The sequence below is a fragment of the Saccostrea cucullata genome, unplaced genomic scaffold, assembly GCF_032062105.1.
Source record: "Saccostrea cucullata isolate Sc308-1 unplaced genomic scaffold, CSIRO_AGI_Scuc_v1 ctg10694, whole genome shotgun sequence".
Classification (NCBI taxonomy): Eukaryota; Metazoa; Mollusca; class Bivalvia; order Ostreida; family Ostreidae; genus Saccostrea; species Saccostrea cuccullata.
Window position 1 is genome coordinate 879 of NW_026924161.1, and position 16,242 is coordinate 17,120.

A 16,242-nucleotide genomic window follows, 5' to 3' on the forward strand; every position below is an offset into this window, starting at 1 on the left:
AGAAATTGATTGAACATGAAATTTTAAGTATTTTAAGGAAAAATCGTGCAATGAACTTCAGCAAAAGTGTTCTGAATGAGGGATAGATATATGATTCCACAGTTAAAAAACACATTTCAAAAATCATTCTTCGGGAATAAGAAACCGAAATCTGCCTCCAAACTCTACCACAAGCCAAGCATAAAAAATACATCCGATTTGCATCTACTTGAGAATCAAATCAGACCATCTGTCATCCTCAGTGATACAAAATAAGAGACCATTCCAATGCAAAAGTAATGTACCTTGCATACATTAACGTTCAAATTACGAGCTCGGGATTATGTTTAATGTGTTTGAAAAATTTTGCTAATTTTTTTTATTTCACTTAATTACATTTAAGGGGGCCGACTATAGTTTCCATTGCGCAATATTTCTCGCATCATAGTAAAATGAAGCGTATTTACTGTTTTAATGCAACTTTTTTCGCTTAATTATTAAAATTAAACAAAATTAAGAAATTATAGGTATAAAAATGTAATTGCAATTTGATATAACTGATTTTTTAACCGATTTTGCAATTGATAGGTAGGTTGACGTCGTTGCAATGTGTTTTTGACGTTATGATAATCTATAGCTCTTAAAGAAAGGGGTAATAAAAATATTATTAAAGAAAAAGTAATAGACATGCGCTCTTAAAATTTAAAACATAGAAATTTGAGAATATCTGCAATATTTTCATTATGTCTTCATGTGAATCTATTGTGTACGTCATATTTTGTAATACTCTATAAAAATAGTAAAATTTGCTAATTTTTTGCATTTTGAGATGCCCCCTCTGGTAAAAAGACGGTAGAATTTTGTGTTTCTTACATATATTGTATAATATAGTATTACTCATCAAATATTATAGTTTGAATAAAATGTCTATTGTAGTATTTGTATAAATTGCTTTAAAGTGCTAAAAATTGGCCTTTTTTCTATATAATCCTATAGTAAATGTACCTGTATCTTGAGACGGTCCCTCAAAAATACCTGGACGGAAGATTTCCCCCAAATTTTGCATGTACACTGAAGTTAATGTAATTTTTATATGGTATAAAAATGAAGAGTTGTGCTATTGTAGTTTTCACACAATAAAACTATAGTCGGCCCCCTTAACACTCACGCACCATAAACACCATAAGGCATTGTAATTTGGTTGGAGAATTATTAAAGAAAATCTAAAAATAGCACATCCCATAACGTACGGTTTATTTTGTTTCATTCAGGATATAGAATCTGATTTTCCACAAAAAGGTAATATATACTTATATCTTGTTTTAAATTTGAAAAAAGACATATTAAATAAGTGATAAAAGTTAAATAAGAATTAAAGAGATCATTAACAGTGAACTGATGACAATAGGATTTATTTCCTTAGCTAAGTGAACCCAGTTATTATAGAGATGGTTACTACTATGTATGAGATCCACGCCTTAGATTTGTACGCTTAATGCCCTTCTGAAGATGGCGTTATAGCTGTATGTTTGACGTCACAATATTTGTTACAGCTTGAATTGAGAGGTGGGTGTAGTTTGTCTCGTAGTTAAAAAATTATGTATCTGCTAATTTGCCTTATTTTGTCCTTCGTTTATTAATCATTGGCATACAGGTATACCTGAATACTAAAGTCTAAATTCGTTGAATATGGAAGATGGTCATCGAATGGAAGACGTAAATTTCAAGGGAAAGCCATTTTGAACATTTGATCATTTTATTTCACTTTAGGGCCTCACATGAGGGATAAAAGTACAAACAAGAAATAAATCAACAATGATAGATTAACAAATGAACAAAGGATTAACATATATACAATATTTATTATGAAGTACTGGAAGGAATTCAAGAGTGAAATAAAGATATTGCATTTTTACAAAATTTAGATAAGCCAATTAAGGTAAATGTATCATCACTATTAAATAAATTGAAAACACTGTTAATATTTTTCACTTTGTAAACAATTTCAGGTATATATTTTCTTCTTTCATCAATAAAAAAAATTGCAATTAAAAACATAGTGAATTTCATCTCCAAATGCCGGTTGTAATGAAAAAACGTAAGAGAATAAAGAACTCAGAGACACTTCAAAAACAGTTCCTGGAACAATCAAGCAGTCAATGCTAGACCAAGAGGAAGTTGTCTCGTCTGTAACAAAAAATGCTGCAGGAAATCAACAAAAGGATAGAGATGACCTCAACCTCTTGACACAAAATCGACTGAAGGTAGTAAAGTCTCTTATAGTATATCAACTACAAATGCTAAAAATTAAGCTCGGCTGCGACTAACCTAAGTCGATAAAAAATGGGTAACAACTGTTCCTTTTGCTATGCGCTCGGCACATGGAGTGAAAGTTGCGGGTCCTTTGGATAAAACCTTAACAATCGAGGTCCTGTGTCACGACAGGCGTTGGCATGATAAAGATCTCTCACTGCTCAATGACCTTGAGTGCCGAGTGAAAGTTTGAAGCCCTTCAGAACTATATAGTGAGATCTCCACATGGGTGAAAAAACCCTCGAATGCGACGGTAAACAACATACAATCAATAAACCAATCCAAATTTATCTGATTAAGATCAAGTCGTTCGTTTTGACACAATTGTCCCTTTATGTTCGTTAGTGCTAAGCTCAAGGTCAGGTAACAATTATTGTAACACTGAATGTCTTGGCATGATCTGGAGTGTAACAAATAGCTAACACCATAAGCAGGGGATTGCAGAACTTAACAATATAAAAGAAAAGTGACGTAAATAAAATTAAATATTATTTTGTTAATTATACATTTTAATTGTTATTGTGCCCTCATCGTCTATAGTCCATCAAACACCCAGAAATGAAACAGATGTTGTGTCATCGTATTGTGCTTTTTTAAAAGTTCTCAAAGATCTGACACATCTGTTTCATATTTGAATATTTTCTAGCAAAAAACGTTAATGGTAAATTAACAACAAAACATTATTTTAAACGTGATGACTTTAATTTTTCGATTGTCATCACAATCAACTTCCCTTAGCTTGCTCAAGCAACACTATACCTTTATCATCTGCATACGTTGTCTGCATCCCTCAGTTGATTCTATACTCAAGTGCATGCCTTACAAATGAAAATTTCAAAATGAGATAAACTATTGACAAACAAAAGGATTTTACAAAAATATCAACAATCTCGATTAAAGTAATCATTTCGCAAGTTCTATGGTCAATACAATGACCTTGTCAGCAAAAACAATCATTACAACAAATGCTGATCATGACTAACGTCGTTTGCGTTCAAAACTCGTAAATTTACTTTCCCTGTCATAGACCATTTGAAAAAGTACTCTGTATTAAACAATCTGATTGTAGTCAAAGGTACTCTAAAGTTGATTTTAAAATGATGCTCGAGTTTCTGATTGAAAATATCAATTCCCGTGGGTATCAATTGCGCTCCGTTATTATAGCAGAATTATTTGAAGCAAATTGGTTCAAAATCTTTACGTAAAAGAAGACTTCAGCTCGACATTTATAAGTATATATCGACGATTTATTGCCAGCTTTAAAATAAAGAAACCACAAAGTCTGACACATCTGTTTCATAATTAGATATTTTACTAGACAACGAAGTTAATGGTAATATAACAACAAAGCTTTACTATGACTCTAATTTTATAATGTTTATTAAATACTAAGTAATAAATACAGGATTTTTGTATGTGCGATATGCCTAAGTCTCAATAGCCGTATCAGCCCTGCAGGATTTACAGGGCTGATACGGATCAATATCACATCTCTAGTAAATTAAATCTAAAAAAAAAAAAACAGTACTTGTGATCATATACGTACTTTTGGGGTTAGACATTCTCTTAATTTTAACTTTTTGAATGTAAGGATAACCTAACTGACAAATAATAGATTCTGTTCAAATTACGGATAGGGCACATTTAAAATAGAAGTACATGTACATGTAGAAACTAACCCAAATCATATGAGACAATAGACCGTGTACATGTAAGATGTCCGTGTATGATTATTTAATTATTTCCTTCTTAACTTAATGTGTACTGTATTTTATTACTATGTATGTAATAAACATAATAAAACATACCCTTTTCCAAAAAACATCCTGTATCAGCCCTCGACCAATATCAGCCCTTGGACCTTTGGCCCTCTGGCTGATATTAATTAGATCTCAGGCTGATACAGGATGTGATATGCAAAAGGGTATTATTATTCTCTATTTGTTGGAATTTTGATATTTCATACTATTTGTTATTTTTATATATTTTGCTCCATAATTTTGATATACATGTATAGAGCCGTTGCCTTTATAACATGTAAATATGTTAACAGAAGTTTTCTTAATAGTATAATTGAGATAGAAACTATTTCTTTCAAGATTCGAATCTCCTTGAAAGGAACTAGGAAACAGATATAAAGATATTATTTTTTCATCATTTTCTGTAAAATACATTTTTATATACATTATATACTAGCACTCAAGAGTATTTTAGACCTATATATTATATAGTATATTATTTTAGAAACTTTCTTTATGTAAACAATACCATGACTACTAATTTTGGGACATGTTTCATTGATAACAAACTTGCAATTTCACGAAGTATAATTCGATCGCATAATATTTTTGCACAATTAATAACATATAGTTATTTCCCATAATTGCAAGCAAATGTTAGTTAACATGTTATGAAGAATACTATATTGCATTATTGGTGTTTTCACGTATTAAAGTTCCATTTATTAAACTTGTAAGAAATTGAATAAAACATACAAATTTAAATTCATATTCAAAACGGCGCACTTACTACATTCATGCAAGGTTTAATTTATGCAAAACAGATATATTGTTAACTTTGTCATTAGTAGATGCAATCACTCCCTCTGAAGACTTTTAACGCTGTTCTACCTCAGATGTCAGACTTAGTGTGTTATACACCGAAACATCCAAGTTAAGATGGTTGTATAAATTGTCCGAGTCAATTGATAAATTATATTGTCCGAATCACTTGATAAATTATCTGTCTCTGAATCTATAACTACAATTCTCATACACAAGTGTTTCATTTTTTAAGCATCTCCTACTCGAAGAAGAATGACGTCCACCGTGTATTAGTGGAGAATGATGTAGATGTGGATACGTGGACTGATTTGTGCTTTTAGGTACATTCTCCGAAGCCGGTTTACCTGCATACTGATTAGGAAGTGATAGTTCATTTGATTCTTCAACCACTAATTGCGTTTCTGTAAGAAATATTAGAAAAAAATGCGGATGAAGGTACGTCACTTTTTTCGAATTATGATTGAACCTTGACACTTTTTTAAGTAATATCTGAAAATTTACATCATATACCCACACTTTTGATGTTCTTTCCTAAATATTTAAGATAACTTTGACCTATTTGCTTAAATTCGGAAAAAGTTTAAGACTTTAAAATAATTTTCTGGCTTATTAAATTTTCAATGCCAGAAAAATCACATTTTGATAGTGCAGAAAGGTAAAATAATTGAATTTGCGAAGCAATTTGAAACTTTTTCTTGGTCACAATTTTAAAGTGTCTTTTTTTAAATAGACTTAGAGTTCATTTTGTTTCATGCTTAAATTGGATAAAAAGATTGGAGGAAAAACGTCGAAGATGTAATTTTTGATTAAGACACAAATTTCAGTGCAAAAAGGTCACATTAAATGTACTGTAGCGCCAAAAGAAGCATATTGACCCCAATTTTTTTATTTGAATTTTAATTAAGCTTTGTATGTAGAAACTAAAAATATACTTGGCAAAAAGTTTAAGACTTTAAATATCAGGATCGAACGTCGTTAAGATATACAAAATTGGAGGGAAACATTCAATAAATAAAACTAAACAAAAACAATTGAAGTGAAACACCTTTAAACTATAAAAACGAATGCTATATTTCCTTATTTCGAATGAATAGATTTAATTAACATAATATATATACATGTACTTTTACCTTCGCATTGATTCCCATTTCTTGTAGTTATTGCAGCATTCCAGAGGTTGACTAATAAACGGCAGAGTTAAAGAATTGATTTTCTTTTTAGATTAAATTTAAATTTAATAAGTGCTATTTTAATCTCGTGCCAAAACTAACAATAAATTGAAAAAAAAGTATTAAATGGGTGTGAATTTCACTCACAATTTACAAACTCCTTTGTCATTTTATTTTGGGTGTTAATTGATTTGATCAGAATATGCAGCATCAATGCAAGCTTTAACCCAGAATTCATTGTGTTTCTGATCTATACGCATCAGTTCACTAATACCAAAAATCTAGAAATGGTTTACATCGACCAAATTAGAAAAACAATCTATCCTTCCTTTGACTGCTTTATTTATACACATATACATGTATGATGCAGGAAATATTTTGAAAAATTGGAAAACTTCCCCGATTTGCCTTTATATTTGCTCTCCACTTCGAATAATGTGTTTAAAAGATAAGCAATGTTTACCAACCGAAATATGGCTAAAATTTATCTAATTTGGTATTATACAACAATTATCAATTTTATCTTAAATATTTGCATACATTTGCATGGAGTTTTCATAAAATATCTCGGAAGGATTTGTCTGTATAGAAGTGCATCGATGTTGACTTAGTATGATTTAATACGATTCGAAGTCACATACAATAAAAGATACTCATCTTTCTGAAGGAGTTTTGTCAACATTAAAATATCGCACTGTTGTAAATTAAGGGTATAGCTAAAATGCATTAAATATAGTAGTATATATTATAAAATATGAATATCAAAAGTTAAAAAAAAATCTACATGTGTATTTAATTATGAAATTTGAATATCAGGTAAATAATGTATGATTGAGGTATAATAATTTTTTCAAAAAGAAACATTACTTAAAGTTATTTACTTTTTCATCATATCTTAAAGAGAAAAATAAACCTTTTTTCAATTCGATTAAAAAAACAATATACTAAGCATATTGTTAATGTTACCCATTCTAATACTTCCTCCAAAAGATGCATGTATATATTTAGCTAAATAAACTCTGAAACTTTAAAACAAGCAAATTCAAAGAATTGTGGTCCACCACTTTCGGTGTTTTTTGAAATTAGGTCAATCGTGAAGGTCAAGGTCAAGGGTCGGAAATCATAGCATGCTCGGCAATACACAATGTTACTTGTCACAGGAAATGGACATGTCAAATATGGAAAACCCTATCTCTTCTTAATCAAAAGTATAAGAAAAATTAACATTCTTTTAAAATTAGGTAACCTTCAAGGACAATTTCATAAGATCAAAAATCATAATGCATTTAGGAAGGTCTTTATGTCTTTTCATTCAAAAGTCATAATCAAGGTTGGACCGAATTATCTTGCAAACCAAATGGCAGTAGACTAGACGAAATTTTCAAAGATCTCAATTTCAGGGCCAGAGTTCTATTAAAAAATTATAAGGAACATTTTGTTGTGGAAACAGTGATAGAATATGTTAGGAGCACACGGTTAGTAATATTTTGAGACGGCAGTTTTAAGAACATTGAGAAACAGCGGACCTTTTTATGCGCAATAAATAAAATTTTTAAATGGCGGCTAATGGAAAAGGTTGAAGCTTTTTTCAAATCAAAGTCAAACTGCAAGGTGAAGGGTAAAAAATGTTGGTATCAAAGTCTTTTCACAAGAAAATACATGTGAGATACTGTATGAAAACCTAATACCAACTGTTCACTAGTTATGTCCATATTTATTTTTTTTTTTACAAATAAGGTATAAGTCCTAGGTTAAGATCAAAAGGTCAAAATAGTTATACCAATTGAAAGCTATTGTAGTAATGAATAAACAAGTGAAATTAAAAAGCCCTATCAGTAACTGTTCAAAAGTTATTGCCAAGGTTAAACTTTGGTATATTTTGTAAAAGTGGATCAACCTTCATGGTCAAGATAGAGGTTAAAATTGTGGAAGCTAAGAAAGGTCTCGTCACAAGAAATACACTCTTGAAATATGAATGCCATAGCCCCACTTACAAACAGACAGAAATTATGTGCACGTTTATAGTTTTGTAAATGTATAGATAAACAAGTAAACAGGCAGACGGACAGATAGGGCAAAAACTATACATCCCGAATCTTTGATTGCGGAAGGCAATAAAAAGAACACGGTGATCTTACCGTGTCTTATCTTCTTTAAAACAATCTAGATTGCTTTGTATGCTTTAAGAATTTCTTACAATGATTAATAATAGTGCTTTTCATATAAATTTTCCATCCGTTTAGCAGATTTTTTCAAGTTTTACTAACATAATTACTGTGTTAGAAGTTTTAAAAAAGAAAACTTGAACAAAATAAATGTTCAGCTGACGAATAATTTTTCAATGTTTAATCTCTGCAATTTTCAAGTTTTCGAGGTAGAAATCTAGGAGAGACAGCTGACATGCATCTATCTAAAGAGCATAGTCACTTTTGCAATATGTAGGTTGTTTGTTTGGTTGATAATTTACTTTATGATTCTTTGAAAACTTAACTATTTTGTTAGAACGCTACAATTCGCTCCTAGAAGGCTGAATATTTACACTTTAGATCAGCACTCTATTCCCATCGAAGAGCTTTGCAACTTTGCAAAGCAGCATCCTCTTGCTGTAGTTTCAAAAGAATCATTAAAGCTCTTGAGCTGTTTCCTAAAAGTAGAATTTATCCAAGCAAATAATTAATTTAAGTTTATAGTCTCCACAAAGTTTATTAAAAAAGAAACGCAGTCGCAGGTAAGTATCATCTTCGTGTTTGAATTCTAATGATCATATGTGTTCTGTTGCATTTTCATATCTTTAGTATTTTATATGTTGCTAACTAGTAACGATTGGCTTTGGTTGTTTGTTGTTGTACGTCCCTTTCGAGAACTTTTACTCATATATAGACACCAACCTTTGCCGATAACTGAATGCAGTTAGACATATATTCCGCACTCGTGAGAAGTCATTTTCGTTGGAGGAAGAGTTCAAATTGATTTAAATTAATTGATATTTGATTTAAAACTGAATAAGTGTCTACGCTCGCCCGAAGGGTCAAGCCGTAAATATATTATTTTTAAATATATTTATAATTCATTGTGGAGTAATTGTTTTATATTAATGAATTTTACATAAATAAGACATACGTTGGTCAGCACAACCAAATCGTTTGTCACAGATGACATCTGAGTCGCATTTGCATTTCTGTCGACAGAGATATCCGTATGTTCCATTTGGACGATTATCCTCGCAATTTTGGCCATAGGTACTCGGAAAACAAACTGTAATATGAGGGGTGATATTGTTTTCTTATATGCTTTGATAAATAAGAATAAGCAGGAGTTGTTTATCTATCTAAATATTTTCTCTAACCTCGGATTACCTTTACATATTCCGCTTTCTTGATATTAATTAACACAACATTCAATTTCATTCCTATGAAAACCAATTGGAAGAAATAAGTTTTATATACCAACATTTTTCTTATATTTTGGATTGAGGAGTTTAAAAACGTATATTTTTTTCATGATTTCTTTATATAAATAAGGTGAATTTCAGTTTGCAAATTCGTTCATTAAGTTGCTTTTCCTGATGATAATTGTTAAGAGAGACTTACCTAGAATTTCTATATGTATCTGATTATTTCAGTGTGTGAAAGTAGATAAAAACATCAAATGACATTCTTCAATTACAGCGGCTAGTTGTAAAAAATTGTTTAAAAAACTTTAAAGGTTATTAATTTCATGTACAAAAAAGTTTAATCCTTTTTATTTCAACTGTTGATTAATCATATGACTTGGCCAAACATTTCTTACGTTATTGAGTTTCTACACTCTACAGTTCTATGATAGATAGTTGTTATGCCCTCTTGAATAAACAAAATTAACAAGTACAGAACAATGATAGAGCTATTCCACCTGATGTATTTCATATATTTCCTTCAATATGTTCAAGCTGAATTTATATAAATATTGAAAAAAGAAACAAGAAACAAAATACGAGGGTAATAACAAATGTTACATTCTTTCGTTGAAATCTATTTATTTGCTTTTATATTTATTTTTAGTAACATAACCAATTTGTCATCATTGAAAACACAAAAATGATAATTTATGATAAGAAGAATAGAAATACATATAAAAATACTTCACGATACATTGATTGTGATCTGTTTCTATGTAATTTAAACTTACATTGTACTAGGTCTTACCAGGAAATTAACGTCTTATTCATCTCACTGCACTGAGAGATCATATATGACGTCACTGACGTAATAGACTGTAGCGTAGAGAAACACCTTTTTCTATGTAGCACCTATATTTCCAGTAACTATGACGCTGTCAATTTAGTCATGTGACATGTGACATGTGTCCTGTCTCACCTTAAACAAATTACGCCAAATAACGTTCCATGCAGTGGCGTATGCAGGTGAGGAAGGTAATATTGCTGCATCAATAATGGAAGTTGACGATTGAGAGAAGTTTCTTCTCGTTTCAACATAAGAATGGATATTACATTATACTAATTGTTTCATATTTTGATGTTTACTTAAAAAAAGACATTAATGGTAATCTTACGAACAAGCTTTATAATAATTGTTATTACTTTAATTTTCAATCGTCAACTTCAAATGAAATACATCGGTTATGTTATGAAACATATTAATGTACCTGTGGCAATCATTTCTGATAAAAGAATATTCAGACAGAAGTTTCATCTCTGCTTAAAAGGACAATTACATGTTAATGAAATGTCGATATACATACATTTCTGTTAGATGTTTAAAGTATATAATTTGGTCGACAACATGCCTTTTATATTGTTTTTACAGTTATTCATGAACTTTCTGTAGTAGGAGCGAACTTTATTTCAAAAACTTCTTGGTTGTCGTTTTTGAAGATCTTCGTCGGTGAATCAGCTTGCCTTTGAATGACTGTTTTTCAGTTTTTGATTTCAAGTTTTCCAGCAGTTTGGACATTTCACTGATATGTTTTTTTTTTACAAGTCTTTTTTCTTCAATGACATCTGGCCTTTTGAAGTCACAGAGGCCCCTTGCTTTTGCATATTTGATTTAACAGTATGAGAAACGTCTAAACTAAAAGCATCCTTCTGAATTGTTCTTTCCCTTTCATTAGACGCTCAATATTCATCTACTTTTGTGAATACATTTTCAAAAAAAATAAAAAATAAATAAAAAGAACTCTTCTTCAGTTTGTACATTTAATCACTGACCCATTGTAAGGATTGTTATCTATGGATGTCACTTTCTGATAAGATGCAGAATACATTCCAATATTGGAATCACCCATGTTAAGATGGCTAGATGTATTATCGGCGTCTTCTGATATATTACATATGGAACGCCATCACTGCCTTATAGCATAAAACTATGCATTCATTATGTCAATCTATCATTACGTGATGTGAACATATCTTTACGTTATGTCAATTTTTTGTGGGGTGTTGTAAAAATATCTTTACATCATGCCAATGCTGCATTACATGAAGTGAACACATTCTTCCATTATGTCAGCACTTTATAACTTGAAGTCCAAAGTTCATTATGTGAAGTGAAAATATGTTTACATTGTGTTAAAACTTTATTACGTGAAATGAATGTATCTTTATATTATTTCATTTCTTTAATATGCGAGGTCAAAATTGCATTACGTCAAGTTAATTTCGTTTTACATGTGTTCTATGATTAAATTTACCATTACGTTAAGTCAAAGTTCATTCCCTTTTGTGAGTGTATATTTCTATAATAACAAAGCATTATTACGTGATGTAAATGTATCTTTATTTTACGCCGAGGTCATCACAATGTTAGGTGAAAACATCTTACCTTTATGTCAGTGCTTTATTACGTGATGTAAAAAGGTTTATAACATAATGTGAACATATATTATGGAGACAGTCCCGGCGTTCCATATTATATCAACACTTGATTACATTATGTCAAAACTCCATTCTGTGATGTGGATATATAATCACGTTATGTCAAATCTTTCTTATATGATTTAAGAATATCTTTATATTGTGTTAACTCTTTATCATGTTGATTCAAATGTTCATTACGTGCTGAAAAATACATTTACATTATGTCAAAGTTGATAACCGTGTTTTCACGACGGGGAAGGGGGGGGGGGTGTTCTGGTTAATTAGGACGAATTAGAGACACATTATATAAGGAGGGGGGGTGTCTGGCTTCCTCTTTTTTTCCGATATAACTTTATCATAGAAAATGTTCATTGAAGGGGTTTGAAATTCCGCCCCACTTTTTGCTGAAGTATAAGGGAATTTTTTTTAGGACTGATCGAAGTTGGACCCCCCTTTCACCAAAACAGGATTTTTGAGTTTGGACGTTATTTTTTTCCTGCTGACAAGCCTCCCCCAACTTTTAAAAACGATGCAACGTCACTGGAACTAGTCATTTTTCAACCATTCCAGGTCCAGAATTCTGTTACAAAATTCTACCAGTCCCTCATTGGTTCTTGAAAAGAGTAGCTATAGAGGGACAGTATGGTGTCTAAGTTGGGGACCAGGGGGTGAAAGCCTGGAAACTCTCAGGCTTTAGTGAGTTTTTTTTAATGTAACACGTTTCAACTTATTTCAGTTATACTTTTTGTGAAACTAATGCAATGTCCTACAAAGTAAAACCAATTGATTAATTTCATGCATATTTTGGTCACTAAAGATGAGAGGGAGGGACCCCCCTCTCCCCACCCACCCACCAGTGCACGTATGAAATACGGTGTGTTTACACTTTAAAAGAAAGGAGGGTTAAAGACTGATAAAAAGCTTAGGACAGTGTTTTGTAGTTAGATCAGAAGTTCCGGACTTTTCAAAATAAAATGAAAAAAATTGCTGCATTACACATACTATTTGATTTGCGATAATTATGAGATTAAACGGCCATTGAATTTCGACGTTAAAAATAAAACAATCTTCAATAAAGATTCCACGGGAACATGATCATATTTATAAATTTTAACCTGATATTTAATTAAAGAATTACTAGGTCTTGTGTATAATTTAATATTTGATATATTTAATTTAAATTATTTGCATGTTTAACATATGTGCATGTTATATTGAAAACACAAAACGAACTTTTAGGCATAACCTAAACCTTACGTCACACAATAAAGAGTTGAAATATTCTAAGATATACTGACAAGAGGCTAACCATTTTAGACACAATGTAAAGATACAATGGCATAACATAATGATTCGTCAAAAAGTTAGGGAAAAATGACATCGTGTAATAGATTCCCGTCGTCCTGTAGCATATTGATGACACAATGTAGTAAAGAATTGGCCACGTGTGACAATTTGTTCAGATCATGTAATGAAATTCTGACATCGTGTTATATCGACTTGATATTGAATTAAAGATAAATTCACATCATGTAATGAACTACTTAGACCAAATAGTAGAGAGTATACATAATGTAATAATGAGTTGAAAATATATAAAAACATCTTTACACCACGTAAAATTGTTTTGACTTAATGTCATAAAGAAAAAAAAATATATAATGCAATGGAAGATTGGCGCAATGTAATTAAAGTGCGAGTTAATGCCATAAAGACTAAACATAATGTAATGGAAAGTTGACATAACGCAATAGTAGTGTGTGTAAATGTCATAAAGAGTTGACATAATGTAATGAAAGATTGACACAATGCAATAGTAGTGTGGACTAATGTCATAAAGAGTTGACATGATATAATGGAAGGTTGACATATTGCAATAGTAGAGTGTGTAAATGTCATAAAGAGTTGACATAATGTAATGAAAGATTGACACAATGCAATAGTAGTGTGGACTAATGTCATAAAGAGTTGACATAATATAATGGAAGGTTGACATAATGCAATAGTATTGTGGGTTAATGTCATAAAGAGTTGACATAATGTAATGAAAGATTGACACAATGCAATAGTTTTGTGGGTTTATATCATAAAGAGTTGACATAATGTAATGAAAGGTTGACACAATACAATAGGAGTGTGAGTAAATATCAGAAAGAGTTGACATAATGTAATGGAAGGTTGACACAATGCAATAGCAGTGTGAGTAAATGTCATAAAGTGTTGACATAATGTAATGGAAGGATGACGCAATGCAATTGTTGTGTTCTGCTATAAGGCAGTGACGGCGTTCCATAATTACAGGCTTTAAAGGCACCCTTGTCTGGAAAATATTTGTCAGACCTAAGTGCTTCTGTCTTATTATTGCATTTGGAGGGAAAATGGAGTTCGTTAGAAATCAGAAAGTTTTTTATATATTCTATATATTCCCCAAATGGCGTGGTTCATGCACTTGGATTTAATTGTGGTTGTCCAACTGATTTTGGATCGTCTACAAAATTAATTAAGAAATATCCGCATCTATTTGAAGTATGCTTTTTATAGTTATGTGTTTAAGGAAGAAAAAATACATCTCTTATGGTGATCTTTTTTTAGATAAAGATAATGACTTTTACCATCATTCTGGTGTGAATTCCATCGCTTTCGCATACATGTTTCCTATTTAAGATAAAGAAGCTCTTAATTAAAATAAGAATTTTTGTTAAAATAAGAATTTTTTTAAAAACTCATAATCTATAGTGAAGCGAACATTTGTAAACTTTTTAGATTTTTTGAGGGACATAGCCTGTCATTCTAGTATGTACATGTGTTACTGTGTGGCCTCATACTCGTACAAGGGTTATTGTTTTCAGTTTAGTATGCTATAAGATATTGATAAATACATTCTAAAATATGTCATCTCTTAGAGTTTTTTTTAATTTTTTTATTTTAATCATCAATGATACAGTTGAAACTGCTTGTCCTTCTAGTCAAAGACGTCATCTCAGTAAACTGAGATAAAGGTGGCTTTAATTCTACGTATACATTCAAATGGTGTCTTATGGCAAGTTAAGTCAATTAATTTATACTTTACCTAAGTTTGTTGTGGGCTACAAAACCAATTACGAAACAAAGACCAGCACTGCCGGAAACAAACATAGCAACACTAAGCCAGTCTGCGTCCTCGGTAACGGCAAGTTCTGATGACTGGGATGATTCTGGCAGAGTGGTTTCATAAACTATGCAACATGACATAACATAATATGATTTCTTATCTAGCCTAATGTTGTATATATCAATATTAATTCATTACTCTAAATTCAAGCATATGAAAGCATTCTTAAGTTGTACAAGCTTTAATACAAATGTTTGTTTTGGTTGTAAATCTAGCATCTGTAATTTAATTTACTTTAAAAGACATAAAAACCATCTAATCAAGGATTTAAATACTTGAAAAAGGTTACATGGGCATTACTTTTTATAAGATTACCCCCCATTAAACCCGTTTAATGAGTCGGAATTAATGAGTTGGAAAAAATTTTTCATTTATATTTTCTATGCAATCTAAGACAGACTTAATATGTTCATATTATGACAGAAAAGGGTTGCAGAAAGAATAGAAATATCTTAATGTTTTCTGATTCTGAAGTACGAGATCTAGACGTACCCGATGAACTTATATTCCGTCTACATCCTGATACCCTGTCACACGATGAACAGTTACATTTCTTTACGCAAAATCTCCCATAAAATCCATTAGGACAAGTACGATTACAGTTGACACCAAATGTTCCAGGCCAGCATTCTTTGGTATAAATGAAGGGAAATATGGAAACATTAATTTTTTAAATGCAAAATGTTTTCAGCAAAACATTATTTATATATCGACAGTAGAACAACTATGCTATTTTGTCATGTTTTTAAATGAAATATAATACATGTATCTGTTTTATGTTAATTGTACTGTACATGTACATTTAAGCAAGATTTCAGAGCTGTTTTTAAATATACATGTAAGTTATATTAACAATTTTTTTACCTTCACATTTATTTTTATTAACTCTTCTGTAATTAACGCAGCATTCAAGTGGTTCTCTGTAAGATGTAAGACAACACAATGCTGTTATACTACACAATTGATTAAAAATACATAATTAACTGAAGTATTTAAAAAACGATTGATTCAAATGAATAATAAAGGAGAAATAAAACATAACTCACTTGTTACAAACGCTACTAGGTACGGTTATTTGAATATAGGATGATAATATGAGAAAGCATCCCAACAATTCACAACTATATCTTTCATTCATTTTGTAACAACTAAATACACTGACTGATCCTTGTTTCTGAAAAATGTCTAAAATGAAAAAGAAACAAAAATATC

At 30.8% G+C, this 16,242-nt stretch overlaps 1 long non-coding RNA gene across 1 annotated transcript; it reads right to left on the minus strand.

Annotated features, from left to right (window-relative positions):
* Positions 1-14,315: 14,315 nt before the first annotated feature.
* Positions 14,316-15,075, minus strand: LOC134265877 (uncharacterized). The gene is made up of 3 exons (XR_009991846.1): positions 14,950-15,075; positions 14,492-14,534; positions 14,316-14,367 (listed from the first exon to the last, which is right to left on the minus strand). It is a non-coding gene; the product is annotated as an uncharacterized LOC134265877 (long non-coding RNA).
* Between the last annotated feature and the right edge of the window lie 1,167 nt (positions 15,076-16,242).